This window comes from Phaenicophaeus curvirostris, unplaced genomic scaffold, assembly GCF_032191515.1.
Source record: "Phaenicophaeus curvirostris isolate KB17595 unplaced genomic scaffold, BPBGC_Pcur_1.0 scaffold_46, whole genome shotgun sequence".
NCBI lineage: Eukaryota > Metazoa > Chordata > Aves > Cuculiformes > Cuculidae > Phaenicophaeus > Phaenicophaeus curvirostris.
Genome location: NW_027206669.1, coordinates 399,552 through 409,847, shown reverse-complemented (window position 1 = coordinate 409,847; position 10,296 = coordinate 399,552).

Here is a 10,296-nt window from a genome sequence, read left to right as displayed (position 1 = left end):
GCTTCTGTGACTTTTCTAGGATATACTCGCTCGTATGCATTGTCACTCATATCAAGGAGGAGGAATCAGATCCACGGTATTTTCTCTGGATAGCAAATTTATCCTTGTTATTGGGAAAAATGATGGTGCCCTGGTGTGCCTGAAATGGAAGTATGTATAATATTGATGGTGTGAATTTTTGTATCCTGACAGGCAAATTTTGCATCTATTTGTGATTCTAGACTTTTTATTAGTCTCAAAGTAAGGTTAAGAATTAGATGAAGTCACTCCTCTCATCATTAGAGGTAGCTTCCCTAGCTCATTTAAAGCTTCCCACCAGTGTTGTGGAGAATGTCTTGGACTTTGGGTGCAGTTGCAATACAAGATAAAGGAGTGTCTTCTGATAAGCATTACCCATAATAAGCTGCTTATCACTCTCAAATAAACCATCTGGAATGGGGTGTCTGAGGATCTAAGCCATATAATCTCATGAGATACCATTTTATTTCAGTGATTAGGGGACATTACAGATTTAATGGGAGGGAATTGAACTGTGCCCATAGAGAGCTCTTAGCAAACATTAGGAGTGAGGGACACATGAAACTACAGCTTTTCTGTGGTATAACAAATGTTCAGGCAGATGCATAAATGGAAGATGGGTCCACCAGAGTGGTATTTCTACTCTGGGTAATGAATCTTTCAGAATTTCTAATTCTGAAGAAACTTCACTTAATTATGAATGCTAGAACTCAAACAATATTAAATCATATGTAAAAATATTGAATAGGCATTTTTGAACAACTTAGTAATTTTGTTATATGGAATATTTAATAATTTGTCCTTTATTATAAGACATAAAAATACATCAATTTATTTTCTATTTACTAGGAAGATAAAGAATACTGAAGCTGAGGAAGCTGATCTTCACTGGCGATCTCTTCTTGCTATACTGAACAAGTCCACTTCAAATGAAAATACTGTTTTACAATCCATGGCAGAACGGCATTTTGACCCAGAATCCACAGCAGAATCACTTCCAGAAGGGAAATTTAAGGTGGGGTGTTTTTTTTATTTTTAGGGAAGCGGGGGGAAGGTTTGATCATTCTCCTAAAATTGCACATGATAAAAACTGTCCTCCAAACAAACTCTGATCCTTTTGCAGAAGTAGCAAAATACTCCCAAGGATAGGCTGAATATGCTTAATTCTTAATTTGTAGAATAGCATAAACAAGGAAATGGAATAGTTATGGGAAGATGGCATTCACAGCTTCAGTTTCACATGGTTTCTTCAGCCACAGAAAACTCTGTGAAAGTCAATTTCTCCTCATGTGAAATTATTTGTCATTTCCAGTGTGATATTACTGCTATACATTGTGTGTTGTTTGTTTTCCTGTTGAAATCAAGCAAAGCAGAAGTTAGTAATGTCAGGCCATTTGAGTCAAAAGGCTTTGCATAACAGCAAGGGTTTTCTGGACCAAATCTGGAGCCTGGTTAGGGAGTAAAAATATTGTAACATTCTCTTTAATGACGTGGTGGTGCTTCTAATGTGAGTCCAATTTTTATTTTATTTTGGTCTCTCTCTTATTCTCTCTAAGTACCTGAGATGGATGTTTATATCCTTAATTTCAGGATGCATCGCTTAAATCTTCCAATGTAGAGGTGACAGAGGAAGACGGAAACGTCACCAGTTCATATTCAGCCAATACCAATGAAATGACGTGGATAGATCAGAAAATGAAGAAGGTACTTTGATAGAACAAGTAATAATCAAAACAGGAGTTTTCAAGAGTCAGTAGTGATTTGAATTATGTGCTGTAAAGTAATCTACTTTCTAAAGCTCTTCTGACATTTGGGCCTCCCTTTAAGGCGTTGCCATCTAGACCTTTAGAAAAGTTAGGGTCAACGTTATAAACACACCAGAGCAGGTACTGAGCACAATAGGAGCTCTAAAGGCCAAAAGGCCACTTCTACACAAGGAGTAAATGAAAAAAAAAAGAAATTGCCAGAGAAATCGGCTTCCTTTAGAAACTTGTAAAGATGTTTTTCTTCTAAATGTCAAGAAGTTACACTGAAGATTATTACCAGAAACCAAGCAGGTGCTTCTTCCCAAGGGCCAGAATAAAAAATTCTACAGCACTGATAAATCAATAGTCAACAATATGACATTAATTGCAAACCCCCTGAGGTTTGTTTCAGGTTAAGGTTGAGGTGAGTATGATGTGGAACCAAAGTTTTTTAAGAGTAAAAGTTCATCAAAGATCTAATAGTGTGCAGAGAGGGGATTTAGTGCTTTGTGAGTCTGGAAATTGCTATATTAATGTTAACATAGATAATTTTTTTCCTCAGAAATATGAATTATGGGTGGTAGCAGGTTCATTTTGTTATGAACCAGAGCTGTATATATTCTCCAGCTTCTGGGGCTCAATGATAAGATGAAATATCATTGCTTTCTGTGTGATCTCAGGAGTGACTTTCTTTCTTTCCTTACTTTAAGCTCTGTTTCTGTATAACCAGTTTACAGTGTGAACTGGGTGTACAATCATTTTTCTTTTTAGCAGTTCTAAGAATCAACCTATTGAATTAAGCTTATGTCTATTTCAGTTATTAATCCCTTCTGAGTTTTGTTTTCTGTACAGATAATGTTCCTTTAGATCACTTCAGTCGTTTCCTGGGTTATTTTTTATTTTCAAAAATATATCTGTTGTATGTCAGGTCATTAGAGAAGAGACTGAGAGGTTTGCTAACCAGAAGAAAGAGCTGCAAATGGGAATTAAAAAGCTGCATGAAACTGTGAGTTTCTTACAAGTGTAATGGCTTAGCTTACAGTTTTGTTTACATGTACACTTCCTTTACAACTATCAGCTCTAGTGCTTAGTTACATTTTTGTCATAAACACTGAGCAGACAGGTAATAGAGAGATTTGTCTCTTCAGGGACAGCGTGCTGAACCTGTCAGGAACAACTGTCTGGTTCTGAGGTTCCTTTGCTCCAACTAAAAAATTTGTACCACCCTTATATCTTGAGCAATCTATCCCCTCAGCAGGCTAGTTTCTGCTGGTCTAACAGCCTTCCGTTATAGAAACTGTCATCCTCTCCTCTTCCTTCTCCAGTTTGTTTTCCAGTTGCTCAGCTCCCAGCATATCCTGCTGCATGGGGCTGTTCCTCCCCAGATGCAGGATTTTGCATTTCCCTTTGTTGAACTGCATGAGATAGATAAAAACTTTTGAAAGTTCTCAGAACTAAAGAATGAACAATTCCATGCTACAGATTCTTAGAAAGTATGCACAACTCCACATATAACATCCAAATGAGCTTTAAGGGAAGGATGAAATATATTCACATAGTAGTCTCTGTCACTAGGTACAGGCAGCACGTTCTACCAATTACCATGAAGCAGTTAAAAGTGGAGGCAATTAAAATGATTTTCTCTGTTATCAAGTTCCACAGTGTTAAAACCAGTGTTTCCTCTATTCACATTCGAATTACTTTTTATTCCTTATACTTATTTTTTAAAAAAACAGATTCAGAAAATGATGCATGAAAATGAACTGGTGCCAGACATTGAGAAACTGGAGCAGCAGGAGTTCAACCTGGATGTAGAAGAACAGGAAAGAGCACAAGAAAAGGCTGAAGAAGAAGTGGCCAGGGTATGATAGAGTGGAAAGAGAACATTTTAAAACTAGCAGTGAAAAGGAGAAGCAATAACTGAAGAATAGAAGATGATCTCAAAGTTGTTCACTGTTGAGAAGCAGGAAAGCGTAAAAGTATTTTAAGTCACTTTTTGAAGCAGGTGAATCTGCTAATGCAGATATTGCCAGTTGGAATATGATCTATGCCAGAAACTGTAAATCTGGCACTGTGACCTTGGGTACAGCGCTGCTTAAGTTCTGGAATGCTTTTCTTCACATATGAAATGACACCTTTCAGTAGCAGTAGTATGCAATATCATTTTTGGAGAAGATAGCTGCAGTAGTCTAAGATTATGAAATACGGGTAATTCATTTAATCTGCCAGGTTTGTTTCAACAACTCAATACAAATTGCCTATATCTTGTTGGTTTGCACCACATGTCATTATTTTCTTTTCTGTATCTTGAAAGGTGAGGAAGGAGATTGAAATGGAGAATTTAGCCAACTGCTATTTGCAGAGTGTCATCAAACATGAGTGCTGGGATCCAATGTGTGTAAAAGGACGTGCTGTTAAGGTAACCATCACTTTCTAACTCACTTACTGCAGTAGTTTATTGATTCCTTAAGGTACTGAAACAAAATAAATAGAAGTATAACACATTTCTGGTTTGCTTATGGTATGAGGAAAAAACCCACTTCTTTCCAGGGCTCATGCAAATCTTTCATTCTGTTGATTTTGACCGAGCCTGGCTGATTTTACCTTTTAAAGTGGATAAATGTGCTAATAAGCAAATAAGTAACTCCTTAGTTCCTAGATACTAGAGAATATCTTCATGCAGTGTTGCTAAAAGGAGAAGGTAAATATTATATTTCTGTGTTGGGTCAGTAGGACTTCTGCAACACAGAATGTAAAAGCAAAATTTAACCCTGATTTTGCCTATTTTAAACAGAGGGATATTAGTCAAACTAGTGATACTAGATTATCTCAAGGGTGGTTAAAGACCGAGTAATTTTACCAAAAATCTTGTCCTGGTTGAATTCTGTGAATAAAGAGGACATAGCCAGAGGTTATTTAAAAAAAAAAATAAATAAAGGCAGCAAATTTTAAACCAACCATTTTTACTACCAAAAAGGCAAGTGGTTTTTTTCTGACTCCTATATTCTTGCTGGATTGTCTACATTAATTGATCATCAATATTACTTCTGATTTTAAGAAGCCTCTGTAACTATTTAGCATTCAGTTTTTGGACAAATGAATTAACAGATGTGTTCTGAAGAAGTTTTTACCTTGGGTGTTTTTGTTTTCTAAAAAAAAAATATAATTGAACAGTGCTTCCATATAGCTTCTGAAGTGAAAAATTATCCAATGAAGGAACGTACTGAAGAAGAACTGAAAATTCTGGAGAAAGTTCTCCAGTTAAAGAAGATTGAGACAGCTGATGATGAGGTACAATCCCTTTGAAGTACTGCATATAGGCATTTCAGATCAGAATGCTCTGAGTTGGCATCTTAACCCCTTTTTTACATAGACACATTTCTTGGGTCCGTTTTCGCTGTAGAAATACTTCCCTAAAAATTTGAAGATATTCGTAAAGATGAAATGTTGTGGTTTTACTTAGAACAAATGCATTAGTATTGAAGAATCACAGAAGAGCTGAGGTTAGATAAGCCATTTGGAAGTCATCTACTCCAGCCCACCTAGAACAATTTACTCAGCTCCATGTCCAGTCAGGTTTGGAATATCTCCAAGGATGGAGGATTCCATAACCTCTATAGGCTACCTTCTCCCATGTTTGACAACCTTCAGAGGAAATGTGTTTCATTATATTTAAGTTGGATGTTCTGTATTTTGATGTATAACCATTTCCTTTCAATCTGTCACCGACACCGCTGAGAAGAGTCTGGCTCTGTTGTCCTTACTCCTCAGGTTTTTATATGTGTTATTAAACACCACCCCCCAAGCCTCCTCCTTCTTGAGGCTAAACAATCCCAGCACGCTCAGCTTCTTTTCACATATTAGGTGCTTCAAACCCTTAATTGTATTAGTGGCCTATCGCTGGGTTTGCTCCGGAATGCCCGTGTCTTTCTTGTACTGGGGATCCTACAACTGGACCAAATATTCTGTATACGTTCACTTCAACTTGTGGGTTTTTGATCACTGGGCTTAATTGCAGAATATGATCTCTAGAATTTTTTCATACGTGTGCCACTGGTTCGTATACAAAATTAACACAGTTGTCATGTTTGTGATATTCAGGCTCAGAAGAAAAATCCTGAGACTGAGTCTGAGACTGTATTACCTGAGGAAGAACGAGAGAAGACAGAAGACGTAACGGCTGATGATAATGCATCTTCCTGCCTGATTGGAAGTCTGAGCTCTCAGTATGGTGGAGATACATCTATCCTGTACCACCAACTGGACTTGCACAGTAGGGAGCAGAAAGTCAATCAGATAGTGTTATTAAAGGTGATGTCTTTTCAAGTTTGTATTACTGTAGTGGCACTGCCACACCTTTGGGTTCTCATAGCAGTCACAGACGCTCAGATTTTGGGTGTACTGACACTACAATGGAGAGTTGCACAGGCCACTGTGTTACAGATAAATGCACATCGTGCAGCAAAGCACCATGTGGATTTGCCAGCTCAGGTGTGGAAGAAAAACGTTTTTATGAAATTGGTTACCCAGTTTGAGAGTATTTCTATTTGTCCTCTGGTGTTTGTATAGCTGGCTTGCACAGCTCAGCATGCCTGTGGAAACATGACCTCTTTCCATACTATTTGCTGCTGAATGAAAGTTCAGCTGTATCCTCACACCATTTCATTTCTTTACAGTCTTATCAGCCCTTCATTTGGAGCCTTCAGTGTTTCTGTTATTTAATATTCTTTACTATCCGACTCTCCCTTCTCTTACCCTGGCCTGTTTATTAAGCAGTAAACATGCTACATAAAAGGCTTCTTATGAAGATGATCTGCAAGGGCAGAAGTGGTTAAACAACAGTAAAGCATTGCCTCATCAGAGCTCTTTAAGGCTACAACTGGTAGCAGAGCTCAACAGTTATGCGTTGTAATACATAAAATCTAGTAGATACACTAGTTTTTAAAGCAGATGGGGAAGAAACACAAGGAGCAATTTTAGATGTAAGTTTGGATGTAACGAGATCTTTCTACTGTGTGGCTTTCAAGATGCATACGATCTATCTAATAGCAGACAAGTCTGCTGTGTTCTTGGCCAGTGCAGTGAATTTGCTGAGAGTTAGATAGGTAGCTGACAAACACTTGAGCACAGCCTTTTGTCTCCCAGCAACACTTTATGTTATCTGCCATCCTGCCTTACTACATCATAACTTATTATTATATTAGAAACCAATGAAATAATCATGGCCACAAAAATATTTATTGTAATACAAATTGCAGACAGCTAAGCATCTCAAAATGTAAAATCTGGTGATAGAACTGAAATCCTTTCCATGTTTCATTTTATTAAATTGATGTAGTAGGAGACACACATAGTTTTCTCTCTTAATATTCTGTTCTGCTTTGTTGAGGTCAATTCTGTAGGCTAAAGGAAGAATTTAAGCACCGAGAATATATGCTTTTTAAAATCATTGTAAGGTCTTAGCTGTTTTAAAAAAATAGTTTACGACTTTTGTTTATTTATTTAATGAGGGAATTTTTCTTACATATGCCAGGCAGAAAATCACATAAAAGCATTATTGAAACTGCAGGATGAATCACTTAAAAATCAGGAAAATATGTCCTTAGCGTGTATGTCCCTTAAAAGTATGCCCCTCTACCTGTGATTTACAGTCTCTAGATTTATAGGTCATGTGTTTTTTTCCTTTGAGGCCCCTTCTTTCAGCCAAAGAATTCAAAAACAAGCAAATAGAATTTTCTATCCAGTGTTTGCAGCAATATGCAGCAATAAAAATTTCTATGCGGGAAAAAAACCCCACGAATGATAGTTTGCCCACCTCTATTTAACAAAGCTTGAACTCTGCCTATATGATTTTCATTAAAGGGCTTTACCAGTTTATCTCCCTGTCACACATACAATTACACACATTTATGGTTTTGATGGCTTGAGGAGTGGTCCCATAATCATGGATGGATGTGACCTGTGCCATATTGCTGTTTCCCTTTTTGGTATTTCAGGACATCATTTACAAACTGAAAACTGCTTTTAATAAGGAATTTGACATAGTTGCACAACAAAAGGAGCAGGAGATAGAACGAGTGAAAGAAAGAAACCTGAGGATCCGAGAAATCTTGGAACAACTTGATCTGCAGTTGGAAGTGTGGGAGCCAGCTCTTACAGATGATGAGATACCAGAGCGAGCACTCACAGTTCAGGATTCAGAGGTGTTTGAAAAATGAATCTTTCTCTTTCACCTACTCAAATATATTTATTTAATTCCTGTCATTGCCAGACATTGAAAAGCTGAAAACAGATGTGTCTGTGTACTTAAAATCATCTTTTTGTCTCTTTTGCTTCCCTTCACTCTTTAGGGAGAAAACTTATAATAAGTCAATCCAAAATGAATAAGATGTATACAATCTTAATTCGTTGATGTTAAGTTTTTAATTGGCTATAAATTAGGTAGATATTCCCCCTGTTCCTGAGTGTAAGATTCAAGCCAGGCTTGGAGGGTTTACTTCCATAGATAAGGGTTTCTCTGTTTATTCTGAGCACCATTTTGAGACTAAGTAGTTTTAGACTAAGTGTGTGGGTACTAAACCGTGCTTAGTACTGTAATTATAAATTGAAATGATAATTTATAAAGAAGCACCATGCTTCTTATACAATATATTCCACCAATCTCATGCTCTTTTGGTCAGTCTTTCCCAATTCTCTCTGTTCTCTCACCAGTTCGTGTTATTCACTGTCAGAAAAGGTATGCAAGAAATACAACTAATCTCAACAAAAATGATGGTAGTTTCTATTTTAGCATTTTTAAATATGCTTTCAGGGGTGTTCGAAAGAACAATGTCCTCTTGAGGAGTATTATCATGGAGCAGAGATACAAAAAGCATCAAGAATTAGTATTGCCCCTCTTTCCAAAGGTTCTTAGTCTGCATGTGATCACATTTGGAGAGAAGAACCCTGATATGACCCTCATTTTCTTCCTTCAGATTAAAGTTGAAAAATACTTGACTCAAGAAGAGAGAGAGAAAGCAGAAATGCTGGCTAAGCTTGAAATGGAAAGACGTCTTGCTGAGAAGGTACTTAAAGTAGTTTCCTTTTTTACTGTGTAGGCCTTTGTCTCTGGTCAGGCTTATTTAGTTAATGCTGCACTGAAATATTCCAGTCATGTAGCATGGGAGAATAAAGTGTAAATGGTAGGTAATGATGATGTGTGCCTTTTCCTTCTTATTATCGTTTACAATTGGAACTACCTAGACCAGCCGGGGGGAGAAAAGATTTAGTATTAGGCTCAACATTTTCTAAAAAAAATGGCAGTTAAAAATACTCTATCAGGTGACTAGGGATTAGATAAATTTCTAAATGCATGCTGCTGCTCAAGAGAGAGCTTTCTGCTTTATCTGTGTTTGTTAACTGAGCGACCTGTGCTCTTCAGGGATAAGGCAAGGGTGTTGTAATGCTTTCCTCTGGCTTTAAAATGCATCTGGGCAGAACCTAAAATGGTTCTGTTCCCAAAAGAGATGCTCAATGAGACAATAACACAATAGCCTCCTTCAGCCTAGCCTACCAACTGCACAGGAGTAGTCTATACCTGTGTATTCTTTTCTAGAATGCCAGAATGGCAGTTTGAGTAAGTTATTTGGTACGTGAACATCCGTCCACCAGAAAAAACTCTGAGACTTTCATCATGTTTCACAGGCATCACCGAAGTGCATTAATCTACTAGTGACACACCGTATAATTGTACAGATGATCTAGATGTGAACTACCCTATTATCCCTCTCAAAACTTCCAATTACTACACTTCCTTTTGCAAACAAAAATATTTTTTGTGGTTGTTTGCAGGACAATGACAGACTGCGTGCTCTTAATGACATGATGGGTGGAGTCCTAGAAGTCAAAAAGGAAGACGTCTTGAAGATGGTGAGCTGTGTTTCTGCCATATCATTTAGGTGGTTTGTGGGCTTTTAGAGGACGTGTGAAATTCAACTAGCAAATATTTCAAACCTAAGTGATAGGAGAAAGTCAGAGACTTGTAGAATTGCATTAAACCTACATAGACTCTGTAAGAGACCACACACTGGACTCAAAAGAGACCACAGAGTTCTAGTGCCTGCATATGACTTATCCATAACACCTGTCCCTGTCACAGTGGAATACTGCAGGAACATAATCTGGTATTACCATTATAACAACTGGTGGAGGAAGAGCCTGTTTTCCATCACTGTGATCTCACAGAAAAATACTGTATTCCATTTTAACTCAGCCAATATAGATAGTACACAAGTAAAGAAAGGAACAAATGTGAAATGTCACAGAAAAAGAGTACGGCAGGACCAAGCATTTTCCCTGGAATTGATCTCTTTTGGAAAATTAGGGCTCCACTTAGAAGTATACGTTAGCATGGAGTTAGATTTGGGTTACCTTTTTGAGTTAGATTTTTTTCTGAAGCAGAAAACGTGAGGTATCTAGTATCTACAGCAGTATGTTTGAGTACAAAATACTTGTCCTTTACAAGATCCAGCAGTGAATTCCTATAAGCAATTGA